General features: G+C 41.0%; 1 protein-coding gene across 3 annotated transcripts in view; it reads right to left on the bottom strand.

The window, feature by feature from the left end:
* The window catches only part of ECRG4 (ECRG4 augurin precursor), a 903,650-nt gene that overhangs the window by 73,455 nt on the left and 805,069 nt on the right, over nucleotides 1-25,126 (bottom strand). The window contains exon 1 of one of the 3 annotated variants that reach the window (XM_050754238.1): nucleotides 7,494-7,497. The exons of the other annotated variants lie outside the window; for them this stretch is intronic. The gene's annotated coding sequence lies outside the window, so the exon portion shown is untranslated. Of the gene's footprint in view, nucleotides 1-7,493; nucleotides 7,498-25,126 lie in introns of those variants that run through there. 3 annotated transcript variants of the gene reach the window in all.

Raw genomic sequence — 25,126 nt, 5'->3', positions numbered from 1 at the left:
CCTCAAACATGAAAGTGAAAGTGAGGTGTTCCCAGATGAATAAAAACTGAAATAACTCTTGCTGGTAGACCTGGTCTTTAAGAACTATGAAAGGAAGTTCTTCATAATAAAATAAGTTAGATCTTTACACGTAGGAATGCATAAAGAATACAAGTCATGGTAAATATATGGCCAAATCTAAGACTTTATTTTTTGATTTCTTTGATAATTGTAAGATTATTTAAAGCAATAATTCTAACATTTTATTGCTGAGTTTGCAACATATATAAATTAATCTTTATGATGATTACAGTACAAAAAATAAACAGAGAAAATTGAGTTACACTGGAGGAAAGTTGGTATATATTATTGAAATTAAATCAATGTACCCTGAGAAACATTGTGATACATTGAAGATGCAGTTAAAATTCTAAGAACAATGACTGTAAAGCAATATAGAACCAAAAACATAGCTAAAAATAAAATATTTAAAATGGAACATCTACAAATATTTGTTTAACACAAAAGAAGACAATAAAAAGAAACAGATGCTCTGTACTACCTTTACAACTTTTCTGTAAATTTCAAACTATTCTAACACACATAAAAGTTTACTTTAAAAGAGGAGCAGAGAAACAAAACTGACATGAGATATATGGAGAGTAAACAACAAAATAATAGGGGTAGATCCTATGTCATCATTAAAATGTTTACTGTGAATAGACTAAGCACTCTTATCAAAAGATAAAATTGTCAGAATGAATGAACAATGAAGATCCAATGATATGCTATCTTCAAGAGGCACATTTTATATTTAAATACAGGGTAGGAAAAGGTATACCATGGAAACAGTCATCATCAGAGAGCTGAAATGGCTATATTAATATCAGACAAAATTGAATTCAAGAAAATGCATAGTTTTAGAGGCAAAAAGGAACATTTCATAATAATAAAAGAGTCAATGCATCAAGAAACATTTCATAATAATAAAAGAGTCAATGCATCAAGAAGAAATAACAATGATCAATGTGTATGCACTTGACAATAGAGTTCAAAATTATATGAAGCAAAATCTAAATAATTGAGAAAAGAATCAATTCAACACTGATAGTTGGAGATTTTAATAAGCCTTTCTCAGTAATTGATATAACAGTTAAACAGAAAAATAAGTAAGCATATGACAGCACTATAAACCAAATTGACCAACTGGCACATTATACTGCTCCACTGAACAGAAGAGTGTACACATTCTTCTCAAATGCACATTGAATTAACCAGGAGTTGGCAGATTTTTTTAGTAATGGGCCAGATAGTAAATATTACAGGCTCTGCAGGCCACATATGGTCTCTATCACATATTCTTCTTTATGTTTTTTATTTGCTTTTTTGCAACTCTTTAAAAATGTAAAAAAAGAAACCAAAAAACCATTTTTAACTCCCAGCCTATACTAAAACAGGCTGCAAGCCAGATTTGGCTCATGGTTCATAGTCAGCTAGCCCCTGAGCTAACCTGAGCAACAAAAACAAAGAAGACATAAATTGACCAAATCAAGAATGATAGAGGAAACATCACTATAGACCCTATGGTAACTGAAAGTATTAGAAGAGGTTAGTATGAACCACCTGATGTTAACATATTAGACCATTTTTATGGACAAGAAAAACTCCTAGAAAGACACAAATCTTACAAAATCTTTTTAAATTATGAGATTTCTTCTGTGGTTTGAATTCAAAATCTAAAATCTTCCGCAAAAAAAAGCCCAAGTCCACATGACTTCACTGGTGAATTCTACTAAACCTTTAAGGAAGAAACAATCCAAGTCTTACATAAACTCTCTTAGAAAATAGAGAAGGAGGGAATGTTTCCTGGCACATTTTAAGATGCCTGTGTTATCTCATACTAAAGCCAGACAAATATATGACAAGAAAAGACAACTACATATTCTGTTCCTCATAGATATAGATGCAAAATTATTTTTGAAATTTAGTAAACTGAATCCAGCAGCATATTAAAAGGATTATATTCAGTAATTAAGTGGATTTTATCCCAGAAATGCAAGATTGGTTTAACATTTGAAAATTACTTAATGTAATGCACCACATTAATAAAGAAAAAGAAAAGAAAATGTGTGATCAAAATAGATGCAGAAAAATCCTCTAACAAAATTCAGCACTTATTCATGATAAAAAAAAAAAACTCCAGCAAACCAGCAGTAGAAGAGACTCTCTTTAACCTAATAAACAACATCTTCAAAAGGCCACAGCTAACAACATACTTAATAGTGAAAGATGGACTTAATCTCTAAATTGGGAACAAGGCAAGAATGTCCACCACTACTTCTATTGAACATCGTACTGAAAATTTAAGCCACAGCAATTAAGGATGAAAAAGAAAGAAAAGGTATCCAGATCAGAAAGGAAGAAACTATCACTATTTTCAGATGACTTTATCTTGCATATAGAAATGTTTAAGGAAATTACTAATAAATTACTAGAGCTAATAAGCAACTTCAGCAAGACTGCCAGATATAAGATCAATCTATAAAAATTAATTGTATTTCTATGCAGTTGCAATTAACAATTTCAAAATAAAATTAAGAAAGCAATTTTATTTACAACAACATCAAAAAGAATAAAATACTTAAGAATAAATTCAAAGAAAAAAGGGTAACCCTTGTACACTGAAAACTATGAAACAGTGTTGAAAAAAATTAAAGAAGTCCTAAATAAATGGAAGGACACCACAAGTTCATGGACTGGAAGATTTACTATTGTTGAGATGGCAATACTCCCCCAAGTTAATCTACACATTATATGCAATCTGTATCAAAATCTCAGTTATTGGCCAGGCACAGTGGTTCACTTCTCCTATCTCAGCACTTTGGGAGGCCAAGGCTGGTGGATCACCTGAGGTTAGGAGTTCGAGACCAGCCTGGCCAACATGGTGAAACCCTGTCTTTACTAAAAATACAAAAAGTTAGCCAGACATGGTGGTGGGTGCCTGTAATCCCAGCTACTTGGAAGGCTGAGGCAGGAGAATCACTTGAATCTGTGAGGTAGAGGTTGCAGTGAGCCAAGATTGCACCATCGCATTCCAGTCTGGGCAACAAGAGTGAAACTCCATCTCAAAAAAAAAAAAAAAATCTCAGTTGTCTTATTTGCAGAAATTGGTAAGCTGATTCTAAAATTCATGTGGAAATTCAGGGACCCTATATAACCAACAGAATTTTGAAAAAGAAGAAAAACATTGGAGGACTCATGACAACTGTAAAACCTATTACAAAACTATCATAATCAATACTGCATAGGTACTAGCAGAAACATAGATCAATGGAATAGAATATGGAATCTGGAAATAAACCTGCACATTTATGGTTGATTGATTTTCAACAAGTATGCTAAGACAATTCAATAAAGAAAGCGTAGTATTTTCAACAAATGGTAGAGGAACAACTGAATATCCACATACCAACGAATGAAGTTGGTACCCTTCTTCACTTCATACACAAAAGTAGACTCAAAATGAATTATTAACCTAAATGCAAAAGTTAAAACTACAAAACTCTTAGGAGAAAATATAAGAGCAAATCTTCATGACCTTGTGCTAGGCAAAACCTTCTTAGATATGATACCAAAAAGATGAGGGACAAAAGAAAAACTAGATAATATGGACTTTCTCAAAATTTAAAATGTTTGTGCTTCAATGAATACCATCAAGAAAGTGAAAGGACAACACACAGAATAGGAGAAAAAATAGAAATATAACAGAAAAAATAGGTAAAAGAAAAATAACTAATTTTTTTAAAGGACAAAGAATTTGAATAGACATTTTTTCCAGAAAAGATACACAAATGGCTGATAAACACAAGAAAAGATGCTGAACATCATTAGCCATCATGGACCCACAAATCGAAACACATGTACATACTACTTCATACCTCCTACAGTGGCTATGGTCAAAAAGACAGATGTAACCAGTGTTGGCAAGGATATGGAGAAATCAGCACTCATACACTGCTGATGGAAATATAAAATGGTACAGTCACTTTGGAAAACAGTCTAGTAGTTAAACATAGAGTCACCACATGACCCCAGCAAGTCCACTATCAGAATTGTTCCCACTCCCCAAATACACCTGAAAGAAATGAAAACGTATGTCCACACAGAAACTCATACATGAATATTTCTAGAAGCATTAATCATAACAAAGAGTGGAAACAACCCAAATGTTCATCAACTGATGAATGGTTAAGTAAAGTGAGGCATCTGTACACAATGGAATATTATTCAGTAATAAAAAGAAGCAGGTGCTGACGCATGCTACAACATGAGTGAAATTTGAAAACATCATGCTGAGTGATAGAAGCCAGCTACAAAACACCACATAGCGTATTGTTTCATTTACATTGCATTCTAGCATAGGCAAATTCAGAGACAGAAAGCATTATTAGTGGTTGCCTGGGGCTGGAGAAAGAAGGGATAGAGGGTGGGAACGGAGGGAGGTAGGGGCAACTGAGGTGAAATGGGAAGTGATTACTCAACATTTATTTATTTATTTGAGATGCGGTCTCACTCTGTCACCCAGGCTGGGGTTCAGTAATGTGATCTTGGCTCACTGCAACCTCTGCCTCCCAAGCTCAAGCAATCCTCCCACCTCAGCCTCCTGAGTAGCTGGGACCGGCCTTGACCTCCCAAAGTTCTGGGATTACACCATGCCTGGCGGGGAGTGATTACTAATGGTGTGCAAATTCTTTGGGGGGTGATGAACTTATTTAAAAATTGATTGTGATTATAGTTTCACAACTCTATACATACATTAAAATTCATTTGCCTGGGCACGGTGGCTCACGCCTATAATCCCAGCACTTTGCGGGGCCAAGGTGGGCAGATCACCTGAAGTCAGGAGTTTGAGAACAGCCTGATGAACATGGTGAAACCCTGTCTCTACTAAAAATATGAAAGAGGCTGAGGCAGGAGAATTGCTTGAGCCCAGGAGATGGAGGTTTCAGTGAGCTGAGATCACACCACTGCACTCCAGGCTGGGCGACAGAGTGAGACTCTGTCTCAAAAATAAATAAATAAATAAAAATTCACTGAATTGTTAAAAAGAAAAGCCAAAGTGCATGTATAGGCGTACTATGGATTTTATACTCTAATTGGTCTTGGAGGGTCTAAATACTGAGCCTCTGGTGTGTCCATGCACTGCGCTAGGCAGTGGGAATATAAAAACAAGTTTATTCCTTACTGAGTGCAGAGTAGTACATAGTACATATCATGAACTCATATGTTAGTACAACATTGACAAGTCTAAAAATAGAGAATTTTAAAAATAACACAGAACAAATTCCACATATTTTTCTTGTGCTCTATTCTGCCTCTTTCCGTCCACTGATTTTGAAGCCACTTCAGAATCCTTCAGATTTCTAAGGCTATCTGTATGAACTGCTAGTTAACCAGGGTTTCTGGTACTAGGATGCCACATACCAGAGGTAACCTGTAATAAGCTAGACCTCTCTGACCAGGTGTCCAGGATTAGCTTTAAGCCCACAGGAAGTATTTTGGCTTCATGATGCTGGGTTGTTTTATGTATTTTCCAGATTGCATTGACTATAAATTTCCGTTAGTGTGTAGCAGGTTCCTATTCTTCTCTGCAAGTGGCTGATATATTGCTAAAGGTGGTGCCAGCCGGCTCTGCAACTCCCCAGGCCATGTTGGAGGCACAGCTGCCCACGGATACAGCACAGCACAGCACCAAGTGCCCCAACAGGCTGGTGGCCACAACTGGGTTCAAATCATTAGTCTTGTCTCCACCAGCCACTCTTCCCATGTTAAACCCTAATAACTAGAAGATGATTCCTTCTGCTAGCCTTCCCACCTTCTCTCCAGGAGCCTGGGATAAGGCTTCAATAAAAACTTCTGTATATGTTCCTCTCATAAGCTTCTTAGAGAAAGGTTTCTCTGTGCAGCCCAGGCACAGAACTGTCTGTAAGATGTGTACTGCCAGTGTAATGTTTGGTACAGCTAATGTCTCTTAGCCAGAGACTCACAAACTGGGACTTTCAAAAACAAACTAATTTTTTTCCTGCCATCTATTACTAGTAGAAGAAAGCAGATTGTAGTAACAAAAAAATTGTGCCAGGAATGTTTTTTTAAAAAGATTTTTTGAAAACTGTCCAGGGTAGTTATAGACAGAAGTGATCTTTACGTGCATGGCTTAATTTGCAGAGGAGTGGTCAGCTTCCCACACTCTTATGAAAGTTCACCTCTAGATATTTATTTTTCAGCTCAACACTTTCCCAATGTGAAAATGTAAATACATTAAGTTACATGGCTTTTACTACTGTTGAAGCGGTGTCATTTGTCTTGGGTAATACCTGAGGTTTGTTGTCTCACGCCAAGGAAAACAAGGACGCTGACAAACAAGAAGAGAGGTTAAGAGCAAAGGTTTTAATAGTTGAAAGAAAGAGAAAAGATCTCTCTCCTGAAGAGAGAGGGGCTACCGAGTGGGTCTTCCAGTCTGTGGTAAAACGTACGGGGTTTTACAGATGAGCTTGAGGAGGCAGTCTCCGATTTACACAGGGCCCAAAAGATTGGTTGGACCAGGTGTTTTATTTACATAGCGCGTGAAGAAGCTGCAGCCCCAACCTAATCTTTCACTATGCAGATAAGTTCTTTACCTGGCCAGTGCCATGTTGCCTGCTTTTTTACTGTGCACATGGTGACAAAGAAAAGGGAAGATCGAGCGTGTATGTTGAACATACCTGGCTTCCAGGTAGCCTTTTCCTATTGGCACAGCTGCCGGCATTCAGCCGTGCAAGCTTCCAGCTTGCTTATCTATGTCTGAAGCTCAATTTTACAGGCTGCTCTTTGTTAGAAAAGAAATTATTTGGGGAGTGCTCTTTGTTAAAAGGGAAACCTTAGTGAGGACTCTCTTACCCTCACTAACTGCCTAAATAATTTCTTTTTAGCTGCTGTATCACTGTTATATGAAAGAGTTAACCGGTCTTCTCCTGTGACAGCTCATTACTTGTGGGAACTTGTTCTGAAAGAGGATACAAGGGCACCAGCCCACAAGTTTGTGATGAGGACACTGGTGGGTGGCACCCACTGCCTCGTGATGGTGTTGGTGCTGAGTAGCTGGGGTGGGACCCGAGGGGTGGGTGGCCAGTCTGAGGACACAAGGTGCCTCTCAGGAGAAAGAGCAAACATGAGACAAAAATGGGGAAGAGAGTACTGAAAGGAAGAAGGAGATGCACCTAACTCCAAATATACCCGGAGATGCCCAGGGCCCCTGAAGCATGCCTTCTCTGCCAGAATGTGCCAGGGCCCCTGAAGCATGCCAGAACGTGCCATTTCCAAGCTGTCTAGTATGCCAGAACATGTCATTTCCAAGCTGTCTAGTATGCAGCCAAGGCCGTGGATGAGGGACCTAACCCTAACTCACCACCATCCTTGTCACTCTGAGCCGTCACCTCTGGAAACTACTAGAGGTTCCTTGAGCTCTGCCTGAAGCTCCCCCCATATTCCCGACCCTTTCTCCCAGCTTGTTCCTACCTCCATTTCAGAAATTCATCCCTGACTCCTCCCTCAGACTGTGACAGATGACCCCCCCCGCCCATGTCCACAGCACTGGCTTCTCACTCAGGACCCCAGCCACCCTGCCTGCTGTGTGCTCCCCCAGTGACCCCTTTCTGGCAACATTAGACCCCGAGTGCTTGGTATTGCTCTTATTCACCTTTCCTTTCCCAGTGCCCAGCATAGAAGAGACCCTAACAAATGAGAAAAATGGTTTGTGAACAAAGGAGTTGAATATCTTACTGTATCATACTTACAAAAATACAGCAAATCAGTCTTTATTGCTCTGAGTAAATACACCACTAAATTTGGGAAAATATGTATTATTTTCCAAGGGCTTTGCCACAGATGCACTCCTTTGGCGTCAACAGCCAGGGTGTTGCACACTGGGTGTAAGAAGCACACTACCTCCATGTTGCTTGATTGGCCCAAGAAGAAGAATGGACATGAGTTTCAGAGTTGGTGGGAATTTATGGCTGGCCCAGATCTGGGGAACATGCAAGCAGTTGGTGGAAACAGAATGATGAAATGCGTTTGACATGTGTGAGCTGACAGGCTGGGAAAGGTGAAAGGAGATTGCCCTGAGGAGTGAGCCAGCATCTGGGACAGGATGCATGGGCATGCCTAAGTCCTGCCACAACTTCAACATGGCTGAAAAGCTCACCTTTTCCCTTGTAGCTGTCATTCTCGGTGACAGGAAGATGGCAGGCGGGGTGCAGAGGGTAAGGTCAAAGACTGGGGAAGGCTGAACCATGAGCTGCAGGAAGGCAGGATTGAAAATCTCCTTACCTGACAGATGAAGGGCACGGAGCAGGGTGATTGTGTTTTCTGCTCTAAAGGGCTTTGGAAATGAGACAGTCCTGCTCTCCCACCACCTCCTGGAGAGTTCAAAGCCTCACACACACGAGTTCTCAATTCTCAAGGCACTCAAGCAAGGCAAAATATATCTTTCCCACCTGTAGTTCCATTGACAAATTATTTACAAAGCTAAAAAGCCTTTTTGCTGGTCCTTTGAAGACGTTCCTTTTGTTCCTTGCCATGTTACTAAAAGGCAAAAGAAAGCCCACATTACAGAAATAACTCTACAGTATACCATGTGGGTCAGATGTTTGTTAATTATCCAGTCATCTGGACCCTTTCTGTGTAAAACTGTTCTTGGCTAACATGTATGGATGAACTATGGGGTTGAAATTTCGCCTGGTAACACCATAAATCACCCAAAAAAACAAGACTGTGAGGCTGAATTTCTCCTATGTCTTTCTTGTGAGAGAGGGTGAGGGCAGGGGGTCACTCAAATTGGAAGCATGGGATCTCGAGAAGGCCAGGCCACTCCATTGCCCGGGCTCTCCTTGACTAAAGGGGATATCCCTGGATCTTGGACCAGTCTTTTCCACAGGAGTCCCCCTGCCCTGTCAAGTCTGGGAAAATCAAACCAAACCCTGAAAGACTAGGGCACTAATAGTAACGATGAAGGCTTTGCAAATATCCAAGGATAACAGACTATCAGAGATCATGACTAATTGACTTTTTTTGTTTGTTTGTTTGAGATGGAGTCTTGCTCTGTTGCCCAGGCTGGAGTGCAGTGGCACAATCTTGGCTCACTGCAACCTCTGCCTATACCCCAGCCTCCCAAGTATTAGGGATTTTAAGTATGTGCCACCATGCCCAGCTTATTTTTGTATTTTTAGTAGAGATGCAGTTTCACCACACTGGCCAGGCTGGTCTTGAACTCCTCGAGTGATCCCTCCCTACCTTGGCCTCCCAAAGTGCTGGGATTAAAGGCATGAGCCACCAGTGCCCAGCTAATTGACAGTTTTTGTTTGTGATATTTTAACCTTATTTAACTTGATAACCTCTCTTGAATATTTTAAAATTTAAATGGCTTAAATAATAAACAAGCAAATAAGAAAGCAAAATAATAAACTAGAAAAAAAAATCATTTGGCTTAGGGATTCCAATACTGTAAAATTTTAATTAAGCACAAATTAATTTACTAAAACTCTAAGTTAGCTAGCATTTTCTATCTACCAGTATGCATTTTATAATCACATGTTATTAATGTCAGCTTATCCACATCCTTATCTACAATGTTACTCTGTCTGGATTTCTGTAGCCCTGCACTGGGAGACATTTGATTGACTGGATAAATTCACTGCTAGCATGTTTTTCTTTTAAATATTGCATTTGAAAAATAACATATACATGCACTGCCCCAAGAGAGGTACAATGGAGGCAGCTGAGTTTAGAAGATGTGAAATACTGTAATATATTTCTGACACTGACCAACCACAGCTAGAACAGACTGCACAGGTCTAAGGAAAGAATCCCCAGAAAGATTCCCCTCACTTCAGACACCAGCCACAAGTTCTATGGTTCCCATACTTCTGATCAACTAGCCACAACTCCAGAAAGTTCTCCAGACCCCCTCAAGTGTGATGATTCACTGGAAAAACTCACAGAACTCAAGAAAGCATGATACTTAGGATCAATTATAGTTTGTTATAAAGGATACAAATTAGGACCACCATGAGATGAGCTCTGGGCCAAACATGAAGCTTCCATGTCCTTGCCCCATGAATTCAAAGTGCACTACCCTCCTGGCACATTGATGTGTTCAGGAAGCTCTACAGGGCTTCAGTGTCCAGAGTTTTTCTGTGGTTTTATTAAGTAGACATGATTGACTGATGTTGGGGTGGCTGGACCCATCACCAGGCCATGGGGGCAATGAAGTCCGGCGGAGTCAAAGGAATGAAAAAGACAAGTTTAGAGTGCATAAAGTGGGACCAGGGGGCCAATGCTAGTACAGAGGCTGTGAAGGCCCCAAGCTCTGGGAGCCCACGCTATTTATTGGTGATCAAAGAAGCAGGTGGTGAGCATGTAGGGGTTGAAACAAGTGGTGCATCAAGCACGTGAGCTATAGCTGTGATGGTTTAGCATTACCTTTGAAGCATATGGAACATGTTCTGCCACTTGAGATAATGGGAAACATGTTCTAGTTTCAGATACAATTGTTTTATGAGCCTGGGAGTTCTAGAAGCAAGGGGCCAACAAGTTTAGACATTCCAGAGGCATGAGGGGTTTTATACCCTGAACCCTGGATTCCATCCAAGCCATGAGGGGTTTTATGCCCTGGGCTTAGATTGCGGTGTGGCAGGGTAGTCTTCCATCCTTTAGCACAGAGCTTGGTGTTCCAAAGGCCATGAGGGGTTTTAGACCCTGGACCCCAGACATGTTCCAAGACTCTTTTACATTATGTCAGACATGCAAGCCCTGCCTCAGCTTCTCCCAACATGCCCCCCTTTTCTTTTTTGTAAAACTGCCATAGCTATCATTGCTTGTTCTCGACAGCAGCTTTCTCTCCAGAGGAGGCTTCTGCATCTGCAGACTAAAAGGAGACAACACAAGCACATAATCATCAGAATAGAATTTATAAACGTAGAGCTTCCAATGGCCTTAATGCATTTCATAGGATTGACTGCAGACAACCCATTGGCTGCTTTGTTCAAAATATCAGTTCCAGGGAGCAGGACTAAGTGAGCCTGAGAGGCTTCAAAAATCTGCTCTTTTAGCTTCACAATATTGAGGGTGAGATTTTTCATCTCTGCTCTCCAGATGACATTTAATCTTTTCCCATTGGTGTTCTGTTTCATTATAACTATGGGGGGTAATACAAAAGTCAGATGTAATCCAATCACATTGCATTTGGATTCTACTTTCTAAACTCATAATACAATCTCCCATCCAAATCACTGGAGGAGATCATTAATTTGGTTAACTATTTTTGATCTATTTGAGCCTCAGAGTTCCATAATTTTGTGGAATTCTTTTGCCACTTATTGACAAATTCAGCTGTTTGCACAGATGAGTGTAGAGCCACATCAGCTACTGCAGCAGTAGTAGTAACAGCAATGAGGCCAATTATAGCAAATATAAGAGCAACTATAAATCTTTTGGAACAGGATAGGAGTTTTTTAAGGATCTTAGTTACAATATGAATAGATGGTGATGCCTCCCATGGTCTATTTAGGGACACAGGGATCCAAACTCCTTCTGTGGCTCTAATTAATAAAATAGTTTGATTTTTATCAAAGGTTGAGTTAATGCAGGTAAACAAGTGACATTCAGAGCATGTAAAAAGCATGTATTTATATCAAGAGTAACGTTTCCTACTGCTAGCATAAAAGCATAAAAGCATACAATTTTGAATCCAAAAAGTCTTGTTGGAAAGAAAAGAAAGAACATATTTATTTTTACCTCACTCCCCTCTATACTTATTATATTTGCTCTCCCAAATTTTGATTGAACTTTGAGCTACAGATAATTTTCATAATTCTGAATGTTCTTTCCTATGGCAGGAGATATCATTTTTGGACTAGGGGTGACAATACCAGCAGGACTCCATATGATAGGGGCATCAGCTTCCATACGAACATAACGTGTATGAATTCATTGCCAGTGATTCCACTGGTTAATTACATTTGTTCTACAAGAGGGCCTTCTGGTGCAATTTTCTTTAAAGATCCCCTTAGGGGAGCAGTCAATGATGATTCCACAGGAATTATTTTGTAGCACCTCAGCCTTACTTGCTGTACAATCTTCCCAAGTTCAAGTGTCCACACCTTTAAACCAAACTCTACTTTGCCCACATTCAAGCTTATTTGGATGGAACTGCAGAATTTTAGGATTGGAATGATTATATTTTAAACTATGCCCTGAAATCATGTGCAGAATGGCCTGTGATTTATTTTTTCCAGGAACTATTGCCAATCAGGCTTGTGTGTTAATTTGTAAGCATCCAACAGCAGGTCCCAGGCATATTAGGGGATATTTACATCCTATGGGTATATTCATTTTCATCCCTTCCTCATTAGGATGCATTCGCCCTTGGTTATCTATGAGCTCAGGCATCCAGGTACTGTCATTGGTGTACACCTCAATAACAGGGTCCATCCAACCCACAGACCTAATTAAAGGAGCAAATGGGACATATGCCCAATAAGTGAAATTCTCAGTTGCTCCTACAGTAGGGAAGCTTATGGCCATGGTGAGTACCACCGGCATGGCCACCATCAGATTACTAGTTGTTTTTATTCTGTGCTTTCGAGTTGTCCTCTGCCATCTGCACCAACTTCTAGATTTGTCCCTATTTGGAGGATCTGCCTGATGAGTATTCTCAGTTTTCTTCTTCATCTCTGAGATGTTTATTTGCACCATCCCTCATATTGGGAGTTCTGGCTCTTCCCAGAGTCTTCTCTTCCTGCTGTGGCTCATGATAGATCTTCAGATGTTTGGTGGGCACTCCATTGTTGCAATAAGTCTCTACCCCATAAATTGGCAGGCATATGTGTAATAATAGGTTGAATTATCCCTTCCTGGCCATCTGGCCCTTGACACGGTAAAATCAAGGAACTTTGACAAAACTCTGAGGCAGTACCTATGCCAATGATATCCATGGAAGTCTTTTGTTTAGGCCAGTGTCAGGGCCATTGATTTAAAGCAATAATAGAGACATCAACTCCAGTATCTACTACTCCTTCAAAGTCCTTTCCCTGAATCATTACTGTACAAATAGGTTTTTTGTCAGACACTTTATTAACCCAATATATAGTCTTTCCTGCTGGATTAGTACTACCAAAGCCTCCTGTTCTTTTCACTGTGCTGCTTCCTAGTTTTGTGTAAGGTAACAGCAACAATTGAGCAATTCTTTCTCCTGGGGAGGCAGACCACGGAGTTGAGGAACTAACAACTAGTTGAATCTCTCTGGTATAATCAGAATCAATTATTTCCATATGCACAGTGACACCTTTCAAATTTAGACTAAACCTCCCAAGTAATAGACCAACTATTCCTGGAAGAGTCCCTAACTCCCACAGGGACCTTTTCTGGTGGCTCTCCAGGAAGCAGAGAGATGGTAATTGTGCTGCAAAGCTCTACAGCAGCACTGCCTGCTGTGGCAGGGGACAATTGTTGTACATTTGTAAGGGCACTGGCTGTGCCAGATATGACTTGGCTTGTTGAGGGGCCCAAGACAGGTCCCTCTTCCTGTTTCCTGGAAGAGGCTGTTCATCCCTGTATCATTTATCCTTTCCCATGCCGGTAAGCACACAGAGTGCAGCTGAACAATGGCAACATACTCCATTATTGCTTGATTTTCTAATCTGCTCCAATTAGGGCCGACTCCCATTAACTGTTCAAAGGAAACAGGCACAGGTGGCTGCACTTGTGTGTTTTCCCTTGCCTGATTTTGAGCTTCGTCAGCCCACCAGGTATTAAACTGTAAATACTGACATGGAGTGAGAACAGGTTTTGTTAAAGTATCCCAATCATACGATATTAACCTATTACCAAGAGCCACATTTTTTAAACAAAGTTTGCAGAAAAGGAGAGATTGGCCCATATTGACTAATGGCCTGCTTGAATTCCTTTAACAACTTAAATGAAAAGGTGGCCCAATTAGCTATATTCTGTCCTCCTTGCTGGGTTATAGTAACTGGAAATTGCCATACTTCAAGGTCTCCCTTGGCTCTAGCCTTTTGAATAGAATTCTGTATAGCACCACCAATTGCTCCAGGTTGTAATGTTGCAACTACAGGAGCAGTAAGTTTTGCAGCTAATTCATCTTCTCAGGGAGAGGGAGGGGGTGGCCATTCACTTACTTCAGCAGGTGGAGCCAACTGGCTAGTAAAACATACTTTTTTCAGTTTCCCTTTCTTTTCTTTAATTCCCTCTGGTTTCTGTTCTTCACATTTAGAATCTGAAGTTAGTTTTTTACACTTGTCCTCCCCTTTCTCATGTGAATCTGCCTCATCATCTGTTTGAAATGGCTCAAGAGCTGCTTTTTTTTTTATAGCCCACATTGACCAAATGGAAACCAGAATTTTTGCTCCATCTTTACAAGCCTTTTAAAAATCTCTTCCAATTCTATCCCATTCATCCAACTCTATGGTCCCTTGTTCCGGGAACCAAGGGCAAAACTGCTTTTCTGTACTAAAGAGTGATAACAAATTCTGAGTACTAACTTTCACTCCGTCTCTTCATAATAAATGCCTTAAGAAATTCAAATAAGCAGTATGTTTGCTTTCATTCAGTGCCATTGTTACCCTGGTTCTTCCAAGTGCTCAGCTTTCCCACCGAGCTTCTTTGAGTCATCCTTGGATGTCTTTTGATGATGTGTCCTCTGCTTTCACATGCTCTAGCATCCCTTCACCGGGGTCATCACCCCACGTTGAGCACCAGGAATGTTGGGGTGGCCAGACCCAACACCAGGCCATGGGGGTGATGAAGTCTGGCAGAGTCAAAGGAATGAGAAAAGACATGTTTAGAGTGCATAAAGTGGGACCAGGGGGCCAATGCTAGTACAGAGGCTGTGAAGGCCCCAAGCTCTGGGAGCCCACGCTATTTATTGGTGATCAAAGAAGTAGGTGGTGAGTATGTGAGGGTTGAAAGGAAGTCGTGCATCAAGCACGTGAGCTATAGCTGTGATGGTTTAGCATTACCTTTGAAGCATATGGAACATGTTCTGCCACTTGAGATAATGGGAAACATGTTCTTCTAGTTTAAGATACAATCATTTTATGAGCCTGGGAGTGCTAGAAGCAAGGAGCCAGCAAGTCTAGACACATTCCAGAGACCACGAGGGGTTTTATACCCTGAGCCCTGGATTCCATCCAAGATGCAAGGGGTTTTATGCCCTGGGCTTAGATTGTGGTGCGGTGGGGCAGACTTCCACCCTTTAGCACAGAACTTGGTGTTCCAAAGGCCACAAGGGGTTTTAGTCCCTGGACCCCATAAATGTTCCAAGACTCTTTTACATTATGTCAGACATGAAAGCCCTGCCTCAGTTTTTTCCCAACAAACTAATTCACTGGTTGTGTGGTTGAATTCCATATCCAGACCTTGTCCCTTCCCTGCAGATCAGGTTGATATCTCATGGTACAAAAACCAACCCTGTAATCACATAGTTGATCTTCTAGCATGACCAACCCCTACCCTGGGTCATCTCATTAGCATTAACTTAGCAGTGGTCCCAGGGGCTTACCAGGAATAACAAAGACACACCTACTACCTGGGAAATTCTAAGAGTTTAGACACTCCCTCCCAGAAACCCAGAACAAATAGCAGATTCTTTATGATACAAGAAAAGGAACTACCTTAGACAGCAAGACACCCAACTTTTAGGCCTTACTTCACTACTCACCAGTCCAGCAGTGAAACCTGAATAAATGCTGAAGTTGATCTGATAGGTGATTACTTCTAGATATGGGTTAGGAGGAACCAGTCAAAACATCTGAAGCAAACTGAGTCATTTGTTTACATGATCCATTTATTTATTCATTTATTCATCTACTCATTCAGCAGATACACAAAAAGCTAGCAAGTGCTAGGCAATTTATATTGCCACCAAGTGTGACCTATAATTGAGTTTATAAGGCTAGTGGGTAGATTTTCCCCAGGAATGATAGCTTTAAATCCAAAAAGAAAAAAATAAAAGAGATCCTCTGGAAACACTGGGAATTAGTTAAGGGCAAGGTGCAGAGTAGGGTGGAGAGGTGGCTAACATGATCAGATGCCCCCAGTTTGAGCATAGTCAGGAAAACAGTGAGTGCAGCTGGGTGCCTACCATCAAGCCATTCCTTGAATCCTCACATCAGCCCACAGGCTTTGCATTCTCATTATGGGCAAGGCAAGCAGGGAGGCAGAGCTGCCCTTGTGACTGTCAGTGTGGCCAAGCCAGCAAGTAAGGGACTGAGACTGAACCCAGGCTTCCTGACCCCAAGACCACCTCTCCTTCCATCACTTCATACCTAACTTTACTCTCACTTAACATTGCTCCCCAGGCTGGCATCTCTTCTGAAGTTTGGTTTCAGGATGTTCAAGAGCTTTTAAGGGAAGTAATTTCTGTTGAAACTTGGATAGCAGTTGGGCCACATTCAAGGAAAAGTGACAACTGTATCTTTCTCAGTCAGATCTGGGAATATATCTTTGCCTGTTTTCTTTTTTCCACTTGGAAAGAAGATCCAAGTGAGGACTAAGTTCTGAATTCTCTTATCTTGCCCAAATTCCTGTCCAATGGATGTGGAGAGTCTTGCCCTACAAACCATAAATTCTCATCAGATGGGTTTTATTTAACTTTGTATACCATAACTTACTTTCCAGTCTGACTCTGGCATAGCATTACATGACAAATAAGAAAATCAAAATGTTTTACCCCAAAACATGTTTCTTTGCCCTATTTTAAAATGGTCCTGCAAAGCTGTCCTCTGTGGGGGAGAATTTGCATCTGTAAAGAATCTCTATTAACATAGCTAGATCTTTTTCCTCCAGGCCTTCCCAATCCTGAAGAGATTAACTGAGAGTCTAGCACCTTTTAAAGGTCTGAATAGGAAACATTCATCATCTATTGTCTCTAAGGCAGTCACTATGAGACTTCAAAAGAACCTTGGTCTCCACAACCTTTTATCTTAACCTGAACTTTTCCTTTCTATTGATCCCAAGTCTTTAGACAAACTCAACCAATTGTCAACCAGAAAATGTTTAAATGTACCTATAGGCTGGAAGCCCCTGCTTTGAATTGTCCATTTCTGGACCAAACTAATGTATTTCTCAAATGTATTTGATTGATGTCTCATGCCTCCCTAAAATGCAGAAAACCAAGCTGTGCCCTGACTGCCTTGGGTACAAGTTTTCAGGACTTCCTTAGGGCTGTGTCACAGGCCATGGTCACTCATATTTGGCTCAGAATAAATCTCTTCAAATATTTTACAGAGTTTGACTTTTTTCTGACACAAGCATCTTTTCTATATGTGTCCACTCCTCCAGACAGGGGTTGTAATACCTAGCCCACAGTATTTGTTACTATCTGCATATCAGAATATCCCCAAAACCAAGCAGCTGGAGTGTCAATGAGTGTCAACAAGTGTCAATGAAAAGAGTCGATATTTTTATATTTTATATTTATATATTTTATATTTATATTTATATATTTATATATTTTATATAAATCAAATACATTTAAGAAATACATTGGTTTGGTTCAGAAAGGTGGGACAACTCAAAGAGGGGGCTTCCAGGTTATAGATAAATCTAAACATTTTCTGGCTGACAACCAGTTGAGTTTATCTGAAGACCTGGGATCAATGGAAAGGAATGTTCAGGTTAAAATAAAAGATTGTGGAGACCAAGTTTTACTGGGCAGAGGAATCTCTCAGATAGCAGACTTCAGAGAGAGAGCAGGCTGTAAAGTGTTTCTTATTGGACCTAAAAGCATGCCTGAGTCTTAGTTGATTATCTCCTGGATCTGCACAGAAAGGAAGGAAAACAAAGGGGAAAGGGGATTATCTATAGGATGTGAATTTTTCCCACAAGAGACTTTGTAGGACAATTTCAAAGTATGGCAAGGAAATATATTTTGGGATTAAATATTTTTTTTCCTTGTCTCATAATATTATGTCAGAGTCAGATCAAAAAGTAAGTCACAGTATATAGGTTCAAATAAAACCCATCTGATGAGAATTGATGGTTTGTAAGGCATGACTCCCTAGACCCCTTAGGTAGGAATTTGGGCAAGATAAAAAAAATCAGAGCTTGTTCCTCACAAGGAACATTTGTTATCTCACACAGCTTGAGATGGTCACAGTCCCGCAGCCCCTTAACTGGGAAGTTCTGTTGTAGGACCTCTCATGAAGTTGCAGTAAATGTATTGATGGCAGCTTCCATCATCTGAAGTCTTGACTGGGGTAAAATGTCCTAGCTTCTTACCATGTGGACATCTCTGTATGGATTCACAGCATGGCAAATGGCTTCCCCAAGAATGAGTGACTGTGGGAGTTGTGGCTGGCTCAATACAGTCAGAAGCCTCACTATCTTTACAACCTAGTCTCAGAAGTAAGATACCATCCACTTTGGGAGGCCAAGGTGTGCAGATCACTTGAGGTCAGAAGTTTGAGACGAGTCTGGCCAATATAGTGAAACCTCATCTCTATGAAAAATACAAAAATTAGCCAGGCATGGTGGTACATGCTTGTAGTCCCAACTACTTGGGAGGCTGAGGTAAGCAAGACCACCCCTCATATTGTCTTATGCCCAATTTCTGCCTCCAAAGAAAGAAGAAGTAAAAACTAAAAGGCAGAAATGAAATCCATAGGCAGACAGCCCGGGGCTGCACCCTGGGCCTGATAGTTAAAGATTGACCCCTGACCTAACCAGTTATGTTATCTATAGATTCCAGACATTGTATGGAAAAGCATTGTGAAAATCCCTGTCCTGTTCTGTTCCATTCTGATTACCACTGCATGCAGTCCCCGGTCACTTACCCCCTGCTTGCTCGATCAGTCATGACCCTCTCATGCAGACCCCCTTAGAGTTGTAAGCCCTTAAAAGGGACAGGAATTGCTCACTCGGGGAGCTCAGTTTTTGAGATATGAGTCTCACCGATGCTCCCAGCTGAATAAAGCCCTTCCTTCTTTAACTCAGTATGTGAGGGGTTTTGTCTGTGGCTCGTCCTGCTACATTTCTTGGTTCCCTGACCAGGAAGTGAGGTGATTAATGGATGGATGGTTGAGGCAGCCCCTTAGGCGGCTTAGGCCTGCCCTGCAGAACATCCCTGTGGGGGACTTTGGCCAGCTTGGGCTACACGGATCCTGAGAGCGTTCCTGGGTAGACATTTGCCCCAATGGAACACCTCATCAGCACGGTGCATGGCAGGCCCCTGCAGAGGATCCACACAGTGGCGTAACACTGGGAAGGAACTGGCACTTGGAGTCCAGACATCTGAAACTTGGTAAGACTGGTCTTTGGAACTTGCCCACTCCATTTGAGTGGAAGCATGGCCTGTTCACCCATGACATGCCTGTACCAGCACTTTGGTTTTTGTTTTTTGTTTTTGACTTGACTTGGATTGCTTGATACTTTGGTTTTGGTTTTGACCTGGCTTGGATTTCTTGATACTCTGATTTTGGTTTTGATTCTGGTTTGGTGCAAGCTGTAAAAGTGTGTGTGTGCATTTTTACCCATTCTTTGTTTTGTGTTATGCGTGTGGTGTGAGCATGGTGTTTTGTCTCAAGGAAGCATGGGTCAGGCACAAATTAAGCCCACCCCACGAGGAACTATGTTGAAAATTTTCAAGAAAGGATTTAAGGGAGATTACAGTATTACTATGACACCAGGCAAACTTAGAACTTTGTGTGAAATAGACTGGTTAGCATTAGAGGTGGGTTGGCCATCAGAAGCAACCCTGGACAGGTCCCTTGTTTCAAAGGTATGGCACAAGGTAACCTGTAAGCCAGGGCACCCAGACCAGTTCCTGTACATAGACACTTGGTTACAGCTGGTTTCAGACCCCCCCACATAGTGGTTGAGAGAACAGCAGCATAAGTGACTGGCACAGGCAAGGAAAGACCAGCAGAGAGAGAGAGAGAGAAAAGAGACAGAGAGGAAAAGAGACAAAGAGAGAGAGGAAGAGACAGAGAGACAAAGAGGGAGTCAAGGAGAGAAAGAGAGAGATATATATACAAGTAGTTAAGAAAAAAACAGTGTACCCTATTCATTTAAAAGCTAGGGTAATCCCAGCACTTTGGGAGGCTGAGACGGGCGGATCACGAGGTCAGGAGATCGAGACCATCCTGGCTAACACAATGAAACCCGTCTCTACTAAAAATACAAAAAGTTAGCCGGGCAAGGTGGCAGGCGCCTGTAGTCCCAGCTACTCGGGAGGCTGAGGCAGGAGAATGGCGTAAACCCGGGAGGCGGAGCTTGCAGTGAGCCGAGATAGCGCCACTGCACTCCAGCCTGGGCGACAGAGCGAGACTCCGTCTCAAAAAAAAAAAAAAAAAAAAAAAAAAAAAGCTAGGGTAAATTTAAAACCTATAATTGATAATTGAAGGTCTTCTCTGTGATCTTTCAATACTACCTTATTGTAAGTGTAAACAAGGGTGTAGCCCAAAAGCACTGAGGCCACTGACAACCTGTAGCCTTCCTATAGAAAATCTTTAATGCAGTAACCTGCAGATGGCCCAAATGCATTCAATCTGTAGTGGCAACTGCTTTGCCTACAGAAGAAAGTAGAAAAATAATTTTTAGAGGAAACCTCATTGTGAGCACACCTCACCAGTTCAGAAGTATCCTAAAAAAAAAAAAAAAAAAAAAAAAAAAAAAAAGGATGTTTGTGACAAGTCAGAAAGTTGAGGCATGTCAAAAAATTATCTGTGAAAGTCATGGGGGAAAAAAGGTAATAAAAAGAATTTATGCAAAAAATGTTGTATAATTTAAAAGTAACTAGGCCTCCTGAATATGAAACTATTGAAAAAACAGTTTATATGCCAGGTGTATAGCAAAGTAAAATATGCCTTTGGCAAAGGGATTATAAGGAGGATAAGAATGTCAATCTTTACCTACATTAAAAGGTTAAAAAAATTGTTTTAAAGGATTAAGCAAGTTTTAAAACATTAATTAAAGAAAATTCTGTGTGTAAACATATTAGCTAAAGTTAAAGGGGTATGATCCAGTTTTTCTGTGAACTGGACATTAAAGTAAAAACACAACGGGTTTTGCTTAAAGCACTAACCTGCTCTTCAACAAAGAGTATAAAAGGTTAAAAAGAGTCTATAAAAATCTTACCTTATGGTCCGACATTAAAAATGGAATAAATATGTCTACAAAGTTTTATTAGAAGTAAGTTTAACATTAATAACACACTAATATGAAGGTGAAATTTAGCTTACCTGGTATAAAAATCATACAGGAAGCATTTTCAAATATAAAATGGTATTTATCTTCTTTGGTCCAAAAACTAATAAAAATAGGAGCTAAAGGAAATTTCTCAGTAGAAAGGCACCAAGGACTATAAAGTCCACTGCTGATGTCACCACATTTAAAACAAAAGGTTAAAAATTACATACTTGGTTTATCTTCCACTTTGCTTTCCCTCAAAACCAAAAGTCTTTTAGCACATGTACCACCCCTAAAATTTCTGGTAAACCAGCAACAGCCTGAAGATCATGTTCTCATCAAAGGGTGAAAAGAAAGGAAACTTGAACCAGCCTAGGAAGGACACTACGTTGTGCTGCTAACCACCAAGACTGCTGTTCACACAGCAAAAAATGGATGGACTTGTCACAACCGAATCAAGAAAGCATCACCCCCTCCAGAGTCATGGGCCATAGTCCCAGGGGAAAACCCTACCAAACTGAAGCTAAGAAAAATTTAACTCTTTCATCTATTCTATTACCCTTTATTCTTTCCTCGCTCTATTGCTGACCATCTAGTTATTAATATAACCAACTCAATTTCACCTCAAACTATTGCATTTAATGCTTGCATTGTTACACCCTGTGGGGACTTGCCAAGTCAAAGACAGCTCTCGACTTCAGAAAAGTACCTCTGTCCCTCCTGACTCTCTTCAGACTGGGCATTAGTGAATGTGGACCATTTATTCTGGGGAAATTTTGATAAAGACTCCAGTGTCAACTAGGAGTCTTGCCCCCCAATGTAGAGCTTTTATGCTGTAGTTGGTCCAACATTCTGTGGACCACTAAAGAGCAAGGATGGACGGTCCCAACTGGTTTTTGTAATTTCCTAAAATCATACATTCATTTTACTAGAGGATCATAAAAGTTAGAGACTTAAAACAAACTTTGGCAATGAAGACAGGATACCAAGATGCAAATGCCTGGTTGGAATGGATCAAATATTCCATCTGCATGTTAAACGAAAGCAATTGTTATGCTTGTACATACGGCAGGACAGAGGCCCAGATTATCCCTTTTCCACTAAGGTGGTCCTCCAGTAGACCAGGCATGGGCTGCATGGTAGCTCTTTTCCAGGATTCTACAGCCTGGAGTAATAAGTCGTGCCAAGTTCTCTCTGCTATATCCCAAAGTCCGGCACCCTGCAGGTCAGTCCCTGAGGGCTATCCAGCTTCCGTCTCCCAACACTAAGTTCACTTCTTGTCTCTCATGACAGGGAGGAAACTTAGCATTCCTTGGAGACCTGAAGGGATGCAGTGAGCTTATGAATTTTCAAGAGCTTATCAATCAGTCAGCCCTTGTTCATCCCCGAGCAGATGTGTGGTGGTACTGTGGTGGACTTTTACCAGGCACTCTGCCAAATAACTGGAGTGGCACTTGTACTTTAGTCCAGTTGGCTATCCCTTTCACCCTGGCATTGCATCAACCAGAGGGAGGAAACATAAGTCATCATAAAGTGAGAGAAGCCCCTTACAGGTCTTTCGATTCTCTCGTCTATTTAGACACAATTGGAGTCCCACGGGGAATGCCAGATCAATTTAAAGCCCAAAATCAAATAGCTGGAGGATTTGAGTCGGTATTTTGGTGGATGACAGTTAATATAAATGTAGATTGGATAAACTACAACTACTACAACCAACAGCAATGAGCTTTTCATGAGTTAAAAGAAAAACTCATGTCGGCCCCGCCCTGGGGCTACCTGACCTGACAAAACCCTTTACACTCTATGTGTCAGAAAGAGAAAAAATGGCAGTTGGAGTTTTAACCCAGACTATGGGGCCCTGGCCAAGGCCAGTGGCCTATCTCTCAAAACAACTAGACGGGGCTTCCAGAGGCTGGCCCCCATGTCCAAGGGCCCCAGCAGCAATGGCCCTCTTAGCACAAGAAGCAGATAAACTATCCCTTCGGCAAAACCTGAATATAAAGGCCCTCCATGCTGTGGTAACTTTGATGAATACCAAAGGACATCATTGGCTAACAAATATTAGGTTAACCAAGTACCAAAGCTTGCTATGTGAAAATTCCCACATAACCACTGAGGTTTGCAACACCCTAAACCCCACCACCTTGCTCCTGGTATCAGAGAGCCCAGTTGAACAAAACTGTGTAGAGATGTTGGACTCAGTTTATTCTAGTGGGCCCAACCTCTGAGACCATCCTTGAACATCAGTAGACTGGGAGCTGTATGTGAATGGGAGCAGCTTCGCCAACACTTGCAAAGTGACTGAAGAAGACGACAAGCCCTGCTCCAGTCACACCCAGAAGCTGACTGGTCCATGCACAGCCAAAGCAAGAGGAGACTTGTCACGGGACTCGTTTTCCTTGAAATTTGGACTTGTACAGTAAGGACTTCAACTGACCTTCCTCAGACTGAGGACTGTTCCCAGTGTATACATCAAGTTACTGAGGTAGTACAAAAAGTTGCTACAGTCATATTATTTTATGGTTATTATGAGTGTACTGGGACTCTAAAAAGAACTTGTTTGTATAATGCTATTCTATACAAGATATGTAGCCCAGGAAATGACCAACCTGATGGAGCCTCCCATGACCACAGTTTTTAAAATAAAATTAAAGACTGAGGACTGGCGGGGGCTCATAAATGATACAAGTAAAGTGTTATCCAAAACAGAAGAAAAGGGGGTGCCCAAACAAATCACCTTGAAATTTGATGCCTGCACTGTCATTAACAGCAATAAGTTAGGAAGGGGATGTGACTCTTTTAATTAGGAAAAAGGCTATATGACCAAAAATAAGTACACTTGTCATGATTTAGGACTGTGTAAAAATGAATGTGGATACTGGTCTTGTGTCATTTGGGCCACTTGGATAAAACATAAAAAGGATCCAGTCCACCTTCAGAAAGGAAAAAATGGTCCTTCCTGTACTAAGGGACAATGTAACCCCTTAGAGCTAGTAATAACCAATCCCCTTGATCCTTGCTGGAAAAAAGGGGAGCATGTGACCTTAGGAATCAATGAGGCCAGACTGGATCCTCGAGTAAATATCTTGGTTTGAGAAGAAGTTTATAAATGCTCTCCTGAGCTAGTATTTCAAATCTTCTATGATGAACTGAATGTGCCAGTACCAGAAATTCCAGGAAAAACAAGAAATTTGTTTTTGCAATTAGCCAAGCATGTAGCCCAGTCTCTCAATGTCACTTCATGCTATGTATATGGAGAAACTGTAATGGGAGATCAATGGCCATGGGAAGCCTGAGAATTAGGACCTACAGACTCAGTTCCTGATGATAACTTCTGGGTCCTAAAAGCCTCAATCATTAGACAATACTGTATAGAAAGAGTGGGGAAGGACTTCACCCTTCCTGTGGGAAGACTCAGCTGCCTTGGGCAAAAACTGTATAACAGTACTATAAAACAGCCACCTAGTGGAGTTCAAACCACACTAAGAAAAATCCATTTAGTAAATTCCCAAAGTTGCAAACTGTATGGACCCACCAGGAGTCCCACCAGAACTGGACAGCTCCCAGTGGATTATACTGGACATGTGGGCATAGAGCTTACACCACATTACCTGACCAGTGGGCCAATGGACACTATTAAACCATCTTTCTTCCTACTGCCCATAAAGACAGGCGAACTCCTAGGCTTCCCTGGCTATGCTTCCCATGAAAAGAGAAGCATAGCTATAGGAAATTGGAAAGATGATAAATGGCCCCCTGAGAGAATCATGCAATATCATAGGCCTGCTACTTGGGCACAAGATGGCTCATGGGGATACCAGACCCCCATTTATATGCTCAACCGAATCATAGGGTTACAAGCTGTCTTAGAAATAATCACTAAGAAATAATCACTAGTAAGACCGAC

The sequence above is a fragment of the Macaca thibetana genome, chromosome 13 (assembly GCF_024542745.1).
Source record: "Macaca thibetana thibetana isolate TM-01 chromosome 13, ASM2454274v1, whole genome shotgun sequence".
NCBI classification, from domain to species: domain Eukaryota; kingdom Metazoa; phylum Chordata; class Mammalia; order Primates; family Cercopithecidae; genus Macaca; species Macaca thibetana.
The sequence above is the reverse complement of the archived record's forward strand: the minus strand, read 5'-3'. Positions and strand labels throughout refer to the sequence as shown.